This window comes from Lathamus discolor, chromosome 2, assembly GCF_037157495.1.
Source record: "Lathamus discolor isolate bLatDis1 chromosome 2, bLatDis1.hap1, whole genome shotgun sequence".
Taxonomy (NCBI): Eukaryota; Metazoa; Chordata; class Aves; order Psittaciformes; family Psittacidae; genus Lathamus; species Lathamus discolor.
Window position 1 is genome coordinate 684,214 of NC_088885.1, and position 19,466 is coordinate 703,679.

The following is a 19,466-nucleotide window of genomic DNA, read 5'->3' on the forward strand; positions in this document are numbered from 1 at the left end:
TCATTCTCCACTGGTGCATTGGAATAAAAGAGGCAGTTGGTATCCAAGCTGCTCTGTCCATCACAGCTCGAGCACTGTCCAGGCAGGCACTTTCCCAAATTAATTCTCATAGCACCTAAAGATGAGGAGAACAAAACGGGTGCCTTTGATTGCAGAACAGCTTTTCTACAGCTTGAGGATCTTCCACTTGCAAAAAGGTGGCTGCTGGGATTCCCAAAAGCATTATAACTTCTACTGAAATAGATAATACCTCTGGGAATCGTGCACTGGACCACATGGCTGTTTATCACAGTTCCCCAGGTGTGGCTTGGAGGACGTCAGAAGCGTTACAGGCTGCTTATCCTTCTGGCTTTCCTCTTTAGTCAGGCTTTCAGTTAGGTTTCCTTCCTAAAAGGTGATGTTTCAGATGAATGAAGCCGTTGTTGCTCATCCTAATTGATCCTGGTGAAAGCTAACAGTGCTAATTATGTCTCTTACACCTCCTTCCCATTTTTATCTGCTACCGTTGAGCACAGCGGAGAAGGCATCAGATGAAAGTCCCATGAAACAGTGGGTTTCTTTGCTAAAACCTCTCCTGTGCAGCAAAGAGATTAATAGTAGGTGATGTTATTAGCTGTAAATCCAGATCCCCAGGCTGGGTCTCCTTCACTACCTGATTGAGCGTTCCATCTTCCCGCTCTGGGATTTCTGACTCATGCCACCCCGCCACGGCTGATCCTCTTTTACAACGGGCTGTCGGTCAAGGCAGATCTGACCAGTGACCTACATGATGGGGAAGGCAGGGAGAGAGTCACCCTCCGGGAGTCTCTGCCAGGGTGTCTCTCCAGCTGTGCGATGCAGCACAGCTGTTCTGTCACTTGTCTTGGTGGTCCATGCTTGGCCACCACCACCTGTCCCATGAAGGCTGTGCTGCTGTGAAAGCCTGTGCTTTGAGTTGGACACGTTTCTCCTTTACGTTTTCCCCATCGCTGTCGGGTTATATTTTTAAAGGTCATGCAGGCACAAAGTGAAATATGAGCAAATTGCCTGTTGTAGCTCCGGGCTCCTGCTGGAGACGTGGAATTTCTCTATGGAAAAGGAAAGGGCTGGGGGAGGGCTGCAGACTTCCCCACTGGAAGCATAACTGCTTGGGAGAGAAAATGCAGGAAGAAGGGGAGAAAATAACACAGCAGCATTGCAAAACACAACAGTCCTGCAGAGACAGTCACTTTTCAGCCTTTATCTGCCGGTTGGTCTCAGTAGGGCCTCCCTGATCTAAGTTGCCACTGGCCCTCCGAGTTCATATGCCACGCATTTCTTTACTGTTCATCTTTGCTGATGTGGGCACAGAGACAGTAAGAGGTGAAATGCCTTTGCTAAGGTCACAGAGCAGATGTAGGAAGTGGGAACAGGTTTCTCTGCTACTTTCTGCTTTGAAGCAGGACAAGGCAATGATTTTTGACCAAGGCCCTCCATATGGTTTTAGTGGGGCCAGCACAGCAGCTGCAGCTCTGTTAGATGGCTCCCGCTTCCATTGTGCAGCTCTCTGAGACTCTGAAATTAAAATAAGACCCAGGACAGCCCCACAGGCATAAAAGGGGTTTTCCATGGGCATCTGGAAAATGTAATGTTGGGACACACTTTGCAGGGCTTACCTGTTCCACCTGAGCCTTGTGCCCGGCAGGACATGGAATCTCACGCAGTATGTGGGGGCTTCGGGCACGGGATGCACTCAGCATATACCAAAATCGTAGAATTATAGAATAGTTAGGGTTGGAAAGAATCTCAAGATCGTCTAGTTCCAAATGCTCCAAATGGACAGACTTGGAGAAAGGAAGCTTTGAGATTTAAGCCTGATAACAGCAGCTATTTGCCACGTCACAAACCTGGTCCTTGAACTCTCCAGTTTTAGGTAAACTAAAACTATGTATTCAAGGAATTGATAAGCATCAGAGAAAAGTGAGAAAGGTCTTTGGTTCTCCTTTAAGGAAACACTGCAGATGCGCATGAGGTGGGCAAAATTAACGTGTCCTAAGGGGGTGGAGCCCTAATGCTCCACCCAGGGTGGTTTGGGATGCCTCTATGGGCAGCTGGATCATGAAATACACCTTGGTTTTCACAGTCAGAAAATTACTGTTAAAGCTCACCTGACTGACCCACTGCACAACGTCTCTTGTGTACGCAGCTACTGCTGCTTCAGCCCCAGCGGAGTTCTGCCACTTCACACAAGCAATGAATTGAGCTTGAAGTGTGTGTTGTTTCCTCTTCTCCTGGGTCCTATATAATGCCAATATTTTTATCCACTCGCTCATATTCCATGAGTTTCGCACTTTCTTCCTGGACCTTATTTAGTACATTTCTTACATTTCATCTTTGAATGGAAGCAATGGACAAACATAGGTACCTACACAGATTTAACTTGGTATGTAACGAGAGTGCTTTGTGTCCTGCCTCTGTTGTTTTGTTGCTTTAAACCACGTAGAATAAGAACTCTTCCACAGTTATACCAATATAGCCTTTGTTCATAAAATAAAACATTTAATATGAAGGGCAAAACTGTCTCAAAGCTGAACTTTCCTCCCCAGGGCTGCCCTGAGGCTGCTTGCTGTTGGTTGTTTGGTGGTGAAGTCAAAGCTGACACAGGAATGTTTTAGGCCACCAGTGAAACTATGATGAAAAGAAGAACATGGAGAAACTGTTATCAAACTGACCTTTCCTGGCAGAGACTCTGAGTGACAGAGGCTGGAAGGACTCACCCCATGGCTTTGACCAGCTGAGCTCAATGGTCGGATGTTAGACTTTTGGCATAGATTATGGGAGTAGGCTTGAGCACAGGGAAGACAGCAGGTCCTTTTGGCTCTGACAGGAAAGCAGCTTTCAGGTGTCTCATTAAGCTTAAGGAGAGTTTTCAATAGCTCCTGTCATATCTAAGAGAATTTGTAGAATCTAGTTCATGGATCCATGGGGCAGTACTCAGGAGATTAAAAGCTTAAAAATCTAGAGTAGGTTTCTTGCCCTCTGTCTCTTGGGACTACACAAACATGCAAAGAAGAGCAGGGAGAGAGCTGAAAAATGCACTCGGGGCTCCCACAGCATCTGCCCCACAGTGCTGACACCTGTGACCAGACTGCTTTCCCCCTTCTTAGCTGGCTGCTAGAGTCATACAGCAGGACCAGCATCTGGCCTTGGGAGGTGACTTCACATGGCTTTGTAAATAAAGGGCTGCAAAGACATCAGTGCTGCAGGGCTTTCCACCTTGTTTCTGAGCCTGGTCCTTGGAGCTGTAAGTGGGGGAGAGAAGCGTGGCTGGAAATCTTAACTTGCTCGTATCTCTGTGCTGTCTTTGATCCCTTTGCGTTGCACCGTGAGGTTAAGGTCTGTGGGCTAAACATGAATCTTAAAATCAGCTGCAATCCCATGGTTTTTAGATCAGATTCCCACTAAAATGGCGTGAGCTGTAAAGAGTTTTAAAAAGGAGAAAATCTGCCAGATCTGTCTAAGACAGCAGAGATTTATAACCCAGTGGGTGTTTTTATTTCCCTTTGTTCCTATGCAAAACGCTTTCACTTCCAGCCACTTTTCACTGGGCTGCCAGTGCAAAGAGAATAGGAGCACTCCAGGGGAAGACCCAGCAGTGGTTTCAGTGTTCCTTCACCTGACACGTGCTGAGCTTAAGGAGTGGTGACTTTCCATCACGGGCCTCCTGGGTCTTCCAGTGAGGCTTGGAAACTCGTGTAAAGCCTAAAGAAGAATGAGGGTCTGGAAGATGTAAAGCAAGCTGTGGAAAACCGGGAGTGAGGGGGAAGCCACCCAGCTTTCTATATTTGGAGATCAGAGTATGTGGGCTCCCAGCAGCTGGGAGTGATTATAATGTAAGGGAAAAACCAACCTCATGGGTTCCAGCCTGCCTGTGGTGGCACCGAGCTTTTGAACAGCTGGAGTAGGAATTGCCGCAGCTACAAAAGTTCATTTACAGCCCAGAGGCCGGCCGGAGATTCACAGGGTGTGCCAATAGCGTGCTGCCGAAAGGGTCTATCACCCCTCAATGGATTGCTGCTGGAAAGTCTCTGTCCACATCTGGAGCAGGGATGTGGGCAGCGTTTGCTGCTGCCACAGTTCTGTACTGGCCCTGTTCTCGCATCTGTGAGCAACGAGTTTTAGGACAATTTTAGTGGAATTGTTTTTTTTTTCCCCCTCTTGGAAAGCAAGATTTCTGTTCCCACTGTGACCTGCTATGCCTCAGAAGTCGGGGGGCAAAACACTAACAGGAAAAGGAGCAGTGTGTGTTTAGGGGGATGTCAATCTGGCAGGTTAAAAATCTTTTAAAACGTGATAAATTGTATTTAAACAGGATCTGCATGACGAAAACAATCAGTCTGGTTTGCCTGGAAGCTGGAAGCAAATCCACGGGCCCTATGCAGCAGCACCCTCTGCTCCTGCTTTCATGCCCTCCTGCCTCTCCACTCCTATTGTGGCAAGTGATGGACAGCATCAGTCCCAATCCCATCTGGCTGCCAGCCGTGGATAATGCAGGGCTTTGTTTTATCTATTGTGAAGTGAATGTTTCTGATGTCGAGGATATTAAATTGAGCTCAAACACAGCTCACCCCCAGGGCTTGCACAGCAGGATGCTGCGCCCTCATCTCCATCTTTAGTGCTGCTTGCACTTTCTGGAGTGCATTATCTGCATATCTGACCCAAATCCCAACAGCCACAGAGCTTTTGCTCAGAGCTTATCAGCAAAATCTGGGTCATTGGGTGCTCGAGAGAGATGTGTTAACAGGTCACCCCAGCCCCAGAGAGGCAAGTCCTGCTCCTTGGATCCTTCCTGAGCTCCACAAATCACATCCCAACCCCTATCTCCCTCACAGCCTGTAGCCAGAGGCAAGTTGGCTTCTTGCACTCCCCATAGGAGCTGCTGGGCATCATGCTCACATGGGAGGAAGGCAACCTGTGGTCCTGCTCCATCCCTGGGGCTGGAGCAGCATTAGGAGCCCTCAGGCCAAGCATAAGGCTATGCGTGGCTGCAGGAGGATTTAGCCATCGGAGCACCACAGGCATGAGAAGAGCAAGTAGGACTTTAAATATAATGGAGCACAAATGTATGGCTTAAAATTGAAAGGTATGGGTTTATCTAGGAAAAGGGTAAACAATGGGAAAATTAACTGGGTGAGACAGAAGGTATTTAGGACAGTCAGTGCTGGGAGGGGATGTGGAGAGGAGAATTCCCCACCTGCCTGGTGAAACCTTGTCCACTGCCATGTGCCCTGGTAGGACCCATATTTCAGGCAAGTGTCGGAGACCAGACAGAAATCCCTTTTAATCCCTTCACTCCTATTTCTTTCATCATGTACACTGCTCTAACAACACATTTGGGAGAAAAAGATTTTTGGCACGGCAGAACTGAAGCAAAATGACTTCAATTTTTGATGGCCCGTGTTTCTAAAAATATAGATGACTAATAGAAATCATGAAATATTCACAAAGTCAGTAATCCATGTTTGCAGATAATGCTGAATTACTTCCAAAGACACTTTTAAATGGGAATATAATGGATGTCTTTGAACAGAAAGAGCAGGTTTCTTCTCTTTGGTCCTCAGAGTAGGAGCTTTGGGGAACTGTTCAAGCCTATCATCGTAGCCTTGCCAAAGTCATCATGAAGTCCTGAGCAGCGCATCCCACTATGGCCAGGAAGCATCTCCCAGGAGCTAGCTGCCTCCTTAGCTGGTGCTGCATCACACTGGTGATCACCAGACCCTGGTGATTTTGGCAGCAGAATTTCCTGCTATCCAGGAACATAACCCATTTCTTCTCCACCCCAGCAGATGAGAGGTCTTCAGGGTGTCACCAGGGACTAGATGGTGACTTTGGGAGAAAGAGGTGTTTCTGAGGCCCCTTTCTGTCCCTGTGCAGCCCTGGGGCTGGTGTGAGATGAGAAGGGCTGTGTTCCCACAGTGTCGTAGCTGAAGGGTCCCAAGCAGAAGGTTGCTTGTGGCTGGCTCACCTGAAGCATTTCAGAGCGGAAGGCACTGACCTGGACTTGAAAAGCCTGGGGATTCATCCAGGTCTGTCCCTGATCAGCTGTGTATCTTCAGGCAAGTGTTATCCCTTCCCAATAACTCAGTTTTCCACCTGCAAAACCTGCCTGACCGAGTTTTGCATCCCCCGGGTGGGGTGAAGACCTTGCCCAGGTAGAACCTGTGACTGGAGAACAGCCAGCACAGCCCTGCCTCGGGACACCAGGGGGAAGCAGGATGATGGCCGCAGACTGCAGATGTTACTGGGGAAGAGTGTCAGGAAGACTGATTAAAATATAACATTGGATAAAAGGAGTAAGTCTTCTATGGTTACAGCATGGTTTCACCTGCCATGGTTTCCTCAAATACTGGTACTGAAAGTAGGCATTTTGGAGCACTCAGGGCTTTACAGACTGCTCAGTGTGCTTTTGGAAGAGGCTTACAAATCTACCTAGCTTTCAAAATGTTGTGTTTTAGGGTTTCTGTGCTGGGCCATTAATCTAGATTGAAAGCGTGCTCTAGCTATAGAACACATGATGATCCAGGGATGAAATAACCTTTCTTTTTCCTTCTGAGAGCTACTGCATTTTCCACAAGGCACAGGCTGTTAGGGATTTGTTAGACTGTTTCTCTTTCCCTTTTGGCTTCTAATTTCATAATCACTTTTGTATTGTTTGCTTCATAGGCTGAGCATCATTTCCCCCTGTGTTCTTCTCTCCTTTTACTTGTTTTTATTCTGCACCTAGAAATGCACAAATCCAAGTGGAACTTTCCATCAGACCTGAGGGTGTCTGAAATGAGGTCAGACAAGTTCACCCATACCAAGGGTAACCCTGCTCTACAGCATCACTGGATGTACTGCAGATGGAGGTCCACTCGCAGGACTGAGACAAGAACTGGGGAGGTATTAGATGGAGACAGTCCATGCATGGGAAAATCAGCAGTAATCCTGCTGCGGGGCGGGCATGGTTTAGCCATCCCCTCTCTGGGAAGGATGCAGTGTTGGACTTGTCCCATTTCCTTGTGGTAAATCTGGAAAGAACGTTGCTATAACAAACCAGTCACCCAGGTCTTACTGGTTGTCCCACCGCTGCATGCCAAGGGCACTCAGAAAGTCATCAATGACTGATGGGGAGAAGCAGCTGTCCCTGATACGAAGGCGTAGGCTGCTCCTGATGGAACTAGTTTCACTTCTGCACACCTGGCCCCAGTGACTGCCACCAAGCATGAAGGAAAAACTAAGTGGACATTTCAGAACATGAAGAGTAATTTCCTTCCCTGTTGCCAAGGTAGGACTGAAGGAGCTGAACAACACAGACTTCCCCCTGTCAAGGATATCAGTGGGTGCTTGCTCCTCTTGTTCCTTCCCATTCCTGATGGTGGATGTACTGGAAACATCCTGCTGGAAACCCAGTGTCAAAGGGCAATTGCAATATACCAACAAGGTCCAGTCCTTCCATTAGAAAGAATACATAGCACTGAGGAGAGCTTCACATTGCTCCCAAAGCAAATACAGCAGTAAGACACATGCACTGACTGGAAGAGTCCTTGGTGTTGGAGGCAGATGCACAGAGTTATGGCTAAGGCTGTCTTGGGGTGTCCTGGAAGTTTCTAAATACTCTTTTAAAGACCCATGTCCATCCTCCTCCAGACACCCCTCCTGGTGCCCGAGTCTGTTTAAGCCAAGCTCAGCAGAATCCACCATCTCCCCATTCCTCCTTTGGGTTATGCTTTCCCCATGCCTTCTTGGTGGGGCTGGTAACACTGCTTGTGAGGACATGGGTCGCTCATTCATAGCAGAGAGGCCTCTGGGAGAAGGAGGCTAATGGAAGATTAGGCACTGAGACTGATTATTATAAACCAGATCCTATTCACTCTTGGGAGCTGGAGAGGCTTCACAGTCTTTTTCCCCCCCAGTTTTGTCTTTTTTCCTCCTCTTCTTCTTCTTCTTCCACCCTTTTGGATCTGGAGCATTTATGAGAAGTTAGGCAAATCAGAAAGCCTTGGTGTGCTACCAAAGTGCATGTTGTTCCTATGCAGGAGACATGAGTGAGACCAGACAGGAAGTTTCCCTTTCTTGCGCAGTTCCCAGAACATCCTGGCTTCTCTGAGAAGGGCCACGATGATGAATGAGATAAACGAATGGTTGTCTTGAGAAACCTGAGCAAACTTCACAGCTCCTTACGTACAGCTAGTCTGGGGGAAGCCAGAGCTGGTTTTGGTCTGGTCCACACACTGTGATGCTCTGTCTCCTCTGGTGCATCACCCTTTGCAGACTGAATCTTGGCATTTGGCTGTTGTGGTGGGCTCAGGCATGCACAGAGGTCACTGGAGCCTGCAAATTGTAACGTAAGTGACACAGACTTGAATGTCAAGCAGAGGAAGGGTGGTAGCTGCCATCTGGTTGGAAGATTCTGGAAGAGTAGCTCCACATTGCTGCTCTGATAAGGTGTAAGTGGAACATGTAAGAAGGAGGAATATACCACTCTCCCCCATGCATGAAAAGCTCCTTAAGCTTTGAAGTGCAGTTCTGGTTCAAGCAGTGGAAATAGATCATTTTAGCTTTACAAGAGAAATAAGATAATTCTAAACCAGTTTGGTCCAACATATCTTTGCTGAGGAAATTGCATCAACCAAGTTTTGACTGGGACTTGCTTTTTAAAATAGGAAGAGCTGTGTTTAAATACACTCCCCCCATTATCCCTTCCTAGTAGCAGGATAGTCACCTTTCTTCTACCCGAGTCTGTTCTTGGATCTGTCAGCAAAAGGAGACCCCCTTAGCAAGTGAACTGGGAGACAGTATTTGGAGAGGATGCAACTTGCCAGTGAAGCTGAATGGGGAACAAATGACATCCTCTCAAGCCAGAGAGCTTGTAAAGAGCATCAAAAGCAGTTCAGTGCAGTTCAAAGCATTTGCTTTGACGCAGTCTTGAGTCTTCATGGATTTGGGTATTAAAGTATCTTAGTTTTCAGTAATAGGTCACACAATGTTTGCAGATTTTATTAACTTGAACAAAAGAAGATAAGTCTTCTTTAGCTTTCACAATGTACGCACCACGTAAATGCCAACCAATCTGGGTTTAGAAACAATCAAAACCTACATAAAGGAAAGTAAGGCGAGTATTTTTAGCTCTGATTCTATACCCAGAAGACAGCCCCCCATGTATCATAACTGGGAGGGAGGAATGATGCAGAGGCAGGCAAGAACCGCCTGGAGACGAGTGAAAAAGAGAAGAGGAACTTCTTCAGTTGTTACTGCCGCTGCACTCTTCCTATCCTGAGCCTAGTACAAGAAACAATTGAGTTATAGTGAAATCGTTACTGGGCTAACCGAGGGCAGGCAGGCAACTGCAATATTCCCAGAATTTTCTTCCTTCCCTTTCCTGAAAATACTTGAAACAAAGTGAGTTATTTATAAATACAAACACGCCGTACAATCCAAACCAGCTAAGCAGGGAGAATGGAAACAGTTACTTGACAGAGATTTGGAGCCATTTAAAGGAAAAGCTTTCCTTAAGGAAGTAGTGCTGTATACCACCAGTGCTAACTTCACAGCTTGCTGTTGAACACCCAAGCGGCTTTAAAGATCTACCTGGGAATGCTGAATATATAGGTTTAACTCCTAATGAGGTGCTGAGTGGCTCAGTAATAAATTCCCTTCCCAGGGGCTAACTATCGTGTCAGGAGAGAAAGGGCAGCTATCAGCCTTGACATTTCGATGATCCTCATCAGGACTGCAGGGATTATGATTGCCTTGTTTGCCACAGGGCAATGAGCTCTCCTGGTGTCAGCAGCACAGGGGCTTTCTGTACCATTTTATTCATGTTATAGTAGCCTCAGTTATTCCTAGCCAGGAGTAAACGCCACAGGAAGGGTGACAAAGAAGTAGCCTGCGCTTGGGGAAGCCTGTCAGGCAATCTTAGCAAGTGAGGAGCTCCCACTGAAAGCCAAAGCTGTGCAAGCCGGTTCGAAGCTATGGGGAAAACATTTCCCAGTGATAGGGGGTGATAGCTACTTGCTGCCTCTTTTAAAAACCAGGTTTTCTAGCTCAGTGTGTGCTGCCTCTAACCAATGTGGGGTTTAAGCCTCAGCTGCTTTTGAGCTAAAGCTGGGAGTGGTTTGCAAAGGCTTTCTTAGCACAGACCAGGCTGAAGTCAGGAGGAGGTGGTAAATATTTCATCTTGTTTTGGTTGTTTTATGCTCACGTAGGTGCTGCTTTACTGAGACGCAGTCTATTTTGCCAAGCAGCAGAGCTGGCAGCTTTGTGTGGCCACAGAGCTTTAGCTTAATTTCTCTGTGAGAACTGCCCACGTGGTGAGATGTCTCTGAATGTTATCCATATCCATGAGTAGGGCAATGCAAGAAGTCAGTCTGTTTGCAAGATGGGTGAAGCACTATGCAAAAGTTATTACTGGGGTATTGCTTAGCTCAGTAATGATGAGCTGTGTGGGCTCTGGTGATAAGGTAAAGGGATGAGTGTATCCTATTATGTTATCTCTTTATAACCGGTTAGTAGCAAATTGCCAGCATAAAACATCACTACAGTTCTTGAGCTTTACAGTGAGATAGCTTTCGTGGGGCTGGTATTTGCTTCAGAGAGGAAAAACCTTCTGATTTCCCCAGGCAAGGTAAACTTTCTTCATGCTGTGTTGTTTGCCACAGCCCTGGTTTTCATTCTTTTCTACAACAAAGGTCTCTGGCTCACAGGAGATAACTCCACAGTAAAGGCTTGTCATACCTGTTGTCCAATTATGTCAGTCTTTAAAAACAGCTCCACAAGAACAAAAATAGCTTTGACAGCACAAATTATGGTGTACTGTTGGATGAGTAATTTCGGTGCCTTGGTGTGACAACTTAGATGCTGTCACAATTAAGACTATACAATGCCTCGGTAACAGATGCAAAACTTGGAGTTAGGCCTATCTTAACTCTTTGTCTCTGTGTGTTTCTGAAATCGACTTTGCCAAACGTCTTTTCCACCCTGCAGTCTACGCTAGGAGCAGACTTAACATCGCCCCTGCTCTGTCAGCATGGCCATTTCCAAATTACCGGTTACTTCTTTTAATCCATCTGACCCTTCGTTCTCGCTGCCTTTTGTAGCTGCAGACCATTTCTCCCAGAGGACAGTGCCAACACCTTGTCGCATGCACTGCTTGGCTGAAAGTACACCGGTGAAAACCCCAGCTCCTCTCAGTGGCGAATGCTTCTGAGGTCATGCACCCTTTTAAAAGCCAGGCAGATGGAGGCATCTGTGGAGGGCTTCTTCCAGCAAAAGAAATGTAAATGTACATGCAGGACCACTGAGGCAGTAAAGCCAGTGAGACTATGTCCATGCTATGAGTACCTGCTTCAAAGCTTTACTGCGTGGAGTGATGTCTCGTCTCAGATGAGGTCCTTCTAACTTAGCTGCACTGGGTGATCTTGAGCGATTTAATGGATAATGGCATAGGAGGGGAGGGCTGGTGTATAGGGTCCCTTCGCACTGTGCAGGAAAATAACCACTGCCACAGAACTGCACCGAAGCTCTCATTTGGACTGCTCCCTCAGTATGGTTAGATGTGAGGAACATGCTGCCTAAACACAGCTGAGGGCGTTGGCACTCACTTGGTTGCTTGGCTGCTTGGTCATGGGGTTATGGGGTGCCAGCTTCCAGTATATATTCCTTTTCTAATTGCCTCTGTGTTTCTCAGTTGTACTCTGTCACTTACCACACTGCAGGAGACCATTTCCCAGGGTCTGTGCTCCATTCTGTTGCGTGTCACCTCATCTAAACATAAACTCCAAAATATTGTTCTGTCTGTCAAGCATTAAGTATTGAATAGGATTTTTAGCTCAAGAGTTAGATGTTAAAGTTCATTCTGACATAGTGAAGGGTAATAGGAAGCCCCTACATGGCTAAACTGTAAGAAGCCTGTGGCCTATAGCTTTATCTTGTTGATGTATTAATCTAAGAGTCAGGTGGCCAAGATTTCACAGTTCAGAACTAAAACCACCATGAACAATGACTCCAATGCAGTACATGCCCATGCCAGAAGCCATTGCAGTACAGTAATGTTTCATCTTCGTTTCCATACAGAAATTCCAGTCTACGGATATTACTTTCGGAAATGGGATTGCTGACAGGAGAGGGTACTGAAGGAAGAAAATATTTGCTTTGACTTATGTAGGATGCATGCAGTGTCTGGGTGATGTTCCTCAAAACAAATCTTATGTCCTATCTGGCTTGACTAATACGAGATTGTCTTTATCTTGCCTGTGTGATGGAGTAGTGCCGGGGTGAGGAGAAAGCCTGCGACAGATCAGGCTCTGGTTTAGTCTTGGCAGTCCTGGGGTAGTGGTTGGACTTGATGATCTTAAAGGTCTTTTCCAACATGGTTGGTTCTGTGCTTTTAGGCATTTCATTTTGTTCCCTAGTTTTCCAGTTGTAAAAAGAGGTCAATGGCACTTCCAACTGTAACAAAGAAGCTATGAGAAAAGATTCCTGCGGTGTTCCTGGGGTGCCCTGATGAGAAGCATTGCGGAAGGGGCCTCGGCAGATGACTTCCAATCCCACGCTGTTAAGTTTTGTTAGTTTATCGCTTTTCAGACCTGCTCCTTTTGCAGTGTGGCAGGGCAAGTACCTCTGAGCTTTGCTCTTCCATGACCTTGGATCACCAGAGTTCTCTAGGGAAATACCCTCACTCGTGTTTTCCCAAAGGGTTTCCTCTCTGCATGTGCTGCCCTGGAAGTGCAGAAGGCATCTATCTGTTCTGAACCTTACTGTTAGGAGAAAGGAGAGGAGATGAAATGCTTTTTTGTGATGCTATATTGACTCCTCTGGCCCAGAAACACCTCATCCCTTGCTTTGTTTGCCTCGGCCCTCTGGCCACTGCCCTGCTTGCCAGAGTGTGTGAGACATCCTTCTTGGGGCTTTCTGGATGGTGAGGAGACTCAAGGCCGTACAGCCCTTGGTCCCACTCATTTGTTATCAAATCTTCCATGCAGTTTGGCTTCATTATAAACTGTTAGGGTCAAATATTTTCCTCAGCGAAGAGACCAAGACCCTGAAGTCTCTCTAGCAGAGACTGCTCTTCCGAGATTGGGGGGCTCATTGCAGAGGCAGTAGGCTGGGCACTGGAGGGAAAAGACAAAGCTCTGAGTTTTTAATGTCTTCATTAACAATGAACGTATGTCATGAATGTTCTCTCCCGTGTGTAAGTTCACCTGGCTGTGAAATCCCAAGTTCTCAGCAGTGTGATTCTGCTGGAGTATCTTTCCCCAGGCAACCCCAAGGCACAGGCTTTTATTGGACTTTAGGACTGCACAGCTTATACTTTGTAGGAATCTCCATTGCTATTTGAGGGGATAATAATAATTAAAAAAACCCCCCAAATCCTCAAGAATAGCCTTGAAAAATACTCCATCTGGCCTTTCTGTAGGAGATAACCGGGACCAGAGTCTTCTGTACAGTCGCTGCTCGGCGAAATCTGATGATTAAAAGGATGACAGCATGGGACTTCTTTCGTTAGCGGGGACTGTCCATGTACCATGTATGCAATATGTATGCAATACTTCTGTATTCCCCCATCTGGATGCGCTGACTATATGTCTAATCTCAGCCTGACAGATCAGTAGTCTCCCAAAGGGGCAAGCTTCTTTGCTATGTGGCTCAAGAAACAAGGTGCTGAACATGAGCACCAGCTCCCTAGAGTTGCTCCTTGTTGTGCAGGCACAGCGCTGGCTGCTACGTCAACTCTGAGTTCAGCTACTCCTACTCAGATGAGTGCTAAGGTTAAATGGAGCATGGTTGATAGTCTTGAGACCTCAGAAGAACATGATCTGTTTTATCTCCATCACGATTTTCACTATCAAAACACATTACAGGGAACAAAATCAGTTGGAAGCGGTAGTTAAATTTGATTAGCTTCAACTAGTTTAGAAAGCTGGAGGAGGGAGCATTTTAAGACTGAACACACTAAACTTTTATTTACAGTATGGCATGAGGCAATGGAGATGGCTCTTCACTGGGAAACCAGATCAGGCCTTTAAACTTGTGTGCATCTCGTCTGTCTCTATTCTCAGTTCTGATTTATTTTCCCCACCCCAGTCCTTTCCTGACATTTTTAAGCATTAAATGTTAATGTAATTAAACGCTAATCTGACTGCAGCCTGTAAGAAACACAGCATGCATTCATTTCATACTCAGAAAGCGTCACAGGAGTGTGGGAGTTTACTTCTTTTCCTTCCGTTTCCCTAAGTTTTGGAACCTCTGCTTCCGAAAGTGGTGCTAGGGACCAGCACATGTGTCCCCAGCTCACGGGGGGACCACGAGAGTGAAGAAGTGTAGCTATGGAGAAAAATATTGTGGGCATTTTAAACCTGCAATCCTGGCCAGAGGTATATATGGTATCATGTGCTGCGATCCCTGGGCTCTCTTATTAATGCTATTGGTTATAATCTGACCGAAGATGGTGACTGCAAGCTGGTAAGGACTGTTTCATCCAGTACAGAGTAGAATCTTAATGTGACTTTGGTATTTGATATCTTTCCTCTGAGGGATGGCAGGTCCTGCTTCCTGTGGGACATGGAGGTCCATTTGTCTTTTCTGGGAGACCTTCAAAAGACCTTGAAGGAGATCTCTTCACGGCCTCACTCACGAATGAAGAAAGGGTCCCTTTCCTGAAGCAGAGGTAAGTGCCCCTTTTTGTGCCAATGTAGTATGTCATGCAGTGACTATGCACACATCATGGTCCTCAAGATAAGTTAATGGAAAACATTCCTATTGTCAATTATGGTCATTTTTATAGAGCAGTTGGTTGAAGTTAAACCCTACTATCATCGCTAGCACTCCTAAGCACAGGCATCCCCTTCACATAGTAATCACAGCAGCAAATACCCTCCAAGTTTCAGTAAGGAAATGTTCTATTGTTTCAATTTGCTGTAATTGAAGCCTGCTCTTTGCATTAGAAAATCAAATTCCATTTACGAGATGAATAATTCCCTGGAGTTCTCATTGCTTCCATTGTTCTGAAATGATCGAACTTTTCCCTATTTGGCAACAAGCAGCAGAAAGAAAAGCCTGCCATTTTTAATTCCTCTTAAAATTAACCCCAAATACCATGCAGAGTGACAGCAGAATAAAAGCTCTGTTATGTTGCTGCTTGAAGGCTGCCTTGATCCTCTTCCACCGAGAAGACACCTCTCCTTGACTAGGGAGGCTCTCTGCTGGACCATTTCAGCAGAGCTTTGACTCATACCTCATGGATTTGCCTGTACAGGGTTAACAAACCACCATCTCCCTTCCTGCACATTCAGGAAAAATCTGAACTATCTGGGAGCAGATGGATGAGGATCTTTCACTTGTTTCTTACTCCAGTTTAGTTCATGTGTCCTCCTTAGCTATCAAAAATAATACACAACTGTAAGCTACTTCAACAGTTCAAAATGGGATGGTTATCCCCAGGGATCTTCCAAGCATGCATAACTACCAGTCCCATACTACACGTCCTCCATTCCCTTCCTCTCCCTCTCATAGCCATGCTGTTTGCAGCTCACCAAATCCTCCCCCGGCTCCTATTTACCAAGGCAACAAGTCCAGGACCAACGCCTTCTACAAAGCTGCAGAATATTTCAGGTTGGAAGGGAGACCACAGGCTGGCCTCCTGGTCAAGGCTGCTCAGGACCATGTACAGTGGAGTTTGAAGTATCTCCAAGGATGGTGATTCCTCAGCTTCTCTGGACTCCTGCCCAGGGCCTGCATCACTCTCATGGTGATATTTGGGGTGGGGAAAGTTGTTCAATTTTGCTGAAATTAAATACATTTCAAGAGTTTAATGTTATTAAAATTAGATTTATTCATCTTAATAATAACTAGGCCATGGTTAGGAGTGACAGATTTTCTCTCTGCCACTGCTAGTTGCAAGTCATAAACAGCTTTAAAGAGCAGGAGCAGATGCCAAGAGAAAGACAAGTGGGTGGTACAGAAAGCAGGAAGAAAAGAAAATAGCTTCTCCTGGATAATTCGCTCCTGGATCTTAAACGCTTCTCAGTGGTCTCATGAGTCAGGGAGCTCTCAAATGAAGCTGTGGGCAATTTAGAAGACAGCATGGAGAGTGCTGGCTATCTTATCTGAGGGCAGCCCCTGTTCTCTATCCAAAGATTAAAATACGTGAGCATTAAATATCTGACCCTATAAACTGACAGCAGTATATTGAGCTGGTTCCTTTAACAACGTAGATCAGCCAGATATTACAGGCTTTTCAAGCCTGTCTGGAAAACAGATCCTTAAAAAGTTGTGGTTGTTTAGTTTTGTTTTCAACAGTGAGCTTGGAACAATTGTTTGACATCAGAGATGTCCAGAGCTCAGCAAAAGGGCCTTTTCTAATCAAGGAAATGATGCTGGGTTATTCCATTTTTTCTAAGATTTTCTTTCTAAAGCTTAATTCAATACTTAAAATCAAGACTATGATTGACTTTCTACGGAATGTTCCAGTTCTGGAACGTGAAACTACCTGATAGGATCTATTTGAATGTTTTGATTTAAAAATGGGAGTTAGAGAACGCACTGAGAATTTCCTGGAGCATGGGAAAGAGGCTTCTTTTAGACTTTATATGAGCTGGTGTTGACTTCTATTGTTGGTTGGTTGGGGTTTTTTTCTCCACTTGATTTAAGGTAACACCAGTTCTTGTCTTGCCTTTTTGTTTCCATGTTCCATGCCTGCCCTGATCTCCTGGGAATCTCTAACCCCTCCTGAAATCGAGGGGGAAGCATGCCCCTGCCACTGCTGAGGGACTTGCAAGCACCTCAGAGAGCTTGCCTTTGAGTATTGACTTGGGCTTGTGATCCTGCAGCAAATTGGTGGGATGTTTCTGCTGGACAGTGCATCCCACATTACACCTGCCTGAGCCTCTGCCCAGCAAAACCAAAGGGAATTCAGAGCTTAATGCAGGAGAAAATACACCGCATTCCCTGATTTGAGGGGTTTCTTCTCTCACAGTGTTTCTTCTGTGATCTGTTCTTGTGATACAGTCACCACTGTGCTTAAATCCAAAGGGAATCTGCAGATTTGCATCACCTTATCTAGAAGCAGGGAGGTCAAAAGAATACAGATGGAGCAAAACTCCTTCCCCATTTCTTTTCAACCTACCTCAGAGACGGTGAGAACCCTCAGGTGTTTCTCTTGGGTAGAGTTAGCCCTTTCAGAACCAGATGGTATCAAGATGGATTGATGTGAAGGCAATTCAGCGTCCCCAGCTATTGGCATGATTGCAGCCTATCTCAAACACTCCCTGTGAAGGCCACATGCTGATCCCCTTCCTCATGCTGGGCAATCCCCTACTCTCCAGCTAGTCATAATCATGCTGGAGAAAGCTGGATTCAAAGAGAGCAGTGCAGATGGCAGTCCTCATGCACAGCACGCAGGGGGAGGCTCCAGTCCAAAGACCTGGCAGAACTGGGCCAGCAGCCATTAGAAATCTGCAAACCCGTATTGATATGATAGGCAATGACTCTACTGAAGTTCTCTTAAAACAAATGGAGACCATTCTGGGTTCTCTTTTGACCTGCCTTTCTAAAACCCTACTGTTCTGCGCTGTTAGAAGTAATGTCTGCAAGCATTGAAATTCAATGGAAAAAGCTTCAGGGGGAAAAATGGACAGTATGAGCAATGCTTTGGTTTGCTGAAAATCACAGAATCCCAGACTGGTTTGGGTTGAAAGGGACCTTAAAGCTCAACCAGTTCCAAGCTCCTGACACGGACAGGGACACTTCCCATTAGAGCAGGTTGCTAGAAGCCTTGTACAGCCTGGCCTTCAGCTTTCCCACCTGTGCAGCATGAAGGTGATAGTGCACCTCGTAGCAACTGCTTGCTTGGTCTGAGTAATTGATACCTGGCAAATCTAACGGTCTGAGAGCTAAACTGTCGGCCGCTTGACAGCCTTACCCAGGAGTGCTGCATGTCACGCAGGCCAAGGGCATGAGCATATCCAAAAGAGGCACCTGGCACCCTGAAGCCCAAGGCACAATAGTCACCATGCGGTCAGCCCTGTATTAAGTTCATGTCCAGTTTGGGGTGGCAGTATGTTATGTATACTGCTTGCTTCTGTGTGTGTGAATGAGGAACAGTCAGATTCAGCAACTGGCACCTTTGGGATGGGGCCTTAGTCAGCTTAAACGAGTCATTCATCCAACCATTTATCTGAGCTTATAGTCCATGATGAATGTCCTGCCTTCCTTCTGTCCCATCTTAGGGGTCATGCTGGTGAGATACCAGCATCCCCTGATGTCACTTGGTAGGTGGCAGGATAGGGATGCCCGGCACCCTGTAGTGCCAGGAGACAAGAATGTCTCCTGAGTCATGGGAGGAGCGCTCCGTGTGTGTGTCCCATAATTGTATGCCACTGGGTAGGTTAAAGGCAGACATCCTCCATGACTAACACAGGGAGAATGTGGCTCGTGTACCGGGTGGCAAGGGTGTGTGTGTGTGTGACATGGCAATCTGCGGTGTAGAATCATGGCTAATCAACTGCATGCTTTGAGACACCTGGGAGAAGGATTAAAACCTGATTTTCGGATGGGCAGTGAGGTTGGTTTTGAAGGAGGAGGCGCTGGGAGCCATTCCTGAAACGACAGCAAAGTCAGAAAATCCATCACAGGAAAAAGAGAAGTCCCACAGTATTCAGAGCAATGCTGGCATTGAAACTGCAGCCAGCCAGCGGCTGTGTTGTTTTCATGTTGAGTCATGCTAACAAATACATCAGGTGGATAAGGAATGAACGTCCTGCAGAGCGTGGGGACCTCGTGCTGCTGACAGAACACAAAAGCTCGTGTAGGACGGTGACAGCAATTCTTCAAGCTTTGGAAAAGCATCTCCAAAGCAGATGATACTTGCCTAGAACAAGGTTTGGAGCTGTGGACGTGACCTCAGCCATACATACAGCAAAAAGAACGCTGACATCTCACGTAATTTAAACCCTTATTTAGGCAGCAAATTCCTCACCCCAGGCTGTGCAAGCTTTATTCCTTTCCAACAGTACCTGTGACTCCAGTTTATCAGCATATAAATTACTCGGCATACAGGACTAGGATCTAGGCTTAAAACAGTAAGAGCTCCAGGGCTGTGGATTTTGGTCTGGGGGAACTGTTTGGTTTGTGCAACTCATACAACATCTGGCAGTAATTCGTCAGTACTTTGGTATGGTGGCTCTAAGCATCATGTTCTTGACAGCAACTGCATCACTGCATAGCTATCTTCCTAATCATGGTAGCATGCATGAGATCAGCTAGAAACAGCCTTTGGTCTCTACCTAATGGGCCATCCTGATGATTCCGCTTTATGTCATGGAGCATTTCCTGCTCCATCTGTGCCTCAGTTAGTCCTCAGTTTGTACGGATGCCGTGGATTTCTGCTCCCTAGGTCTCTACAAAAACTCATTGTCAGTTTTGGAGCATCCTTTTGATCTGTGAAGACTCCTGATTTTTGATCCCATCTG

The 19,466-nt window shown here is 46.3% G+C and overlaps 1 long non-coding RNA gene across 1 annotated transcript in view; it reads left to right on the forward strand.

Moving 5' to 3' along the window:
• Window positions 1–16,157, forward strand: part of LOC136009082 (uncharacterized) — a 34,330-nt gene extending 18,173 nt beyond the window's left edge. Inside the window, exons 2-3 of the long non-coding RNA XR_010610316.1 lie at window positions 14,532–14,665; window positions 15,511–16,157. This is a non-coding gene — a long non-coding RNA (uncharacterized LOC136009082). The remainder of the gene's footprint in view (window positions 1–14,531; window positions 14,666–15,510) is intronic.
• The last annotated feature ends 3,309 nt before the right edge of the window (window positions 16,158–19,466 follow it).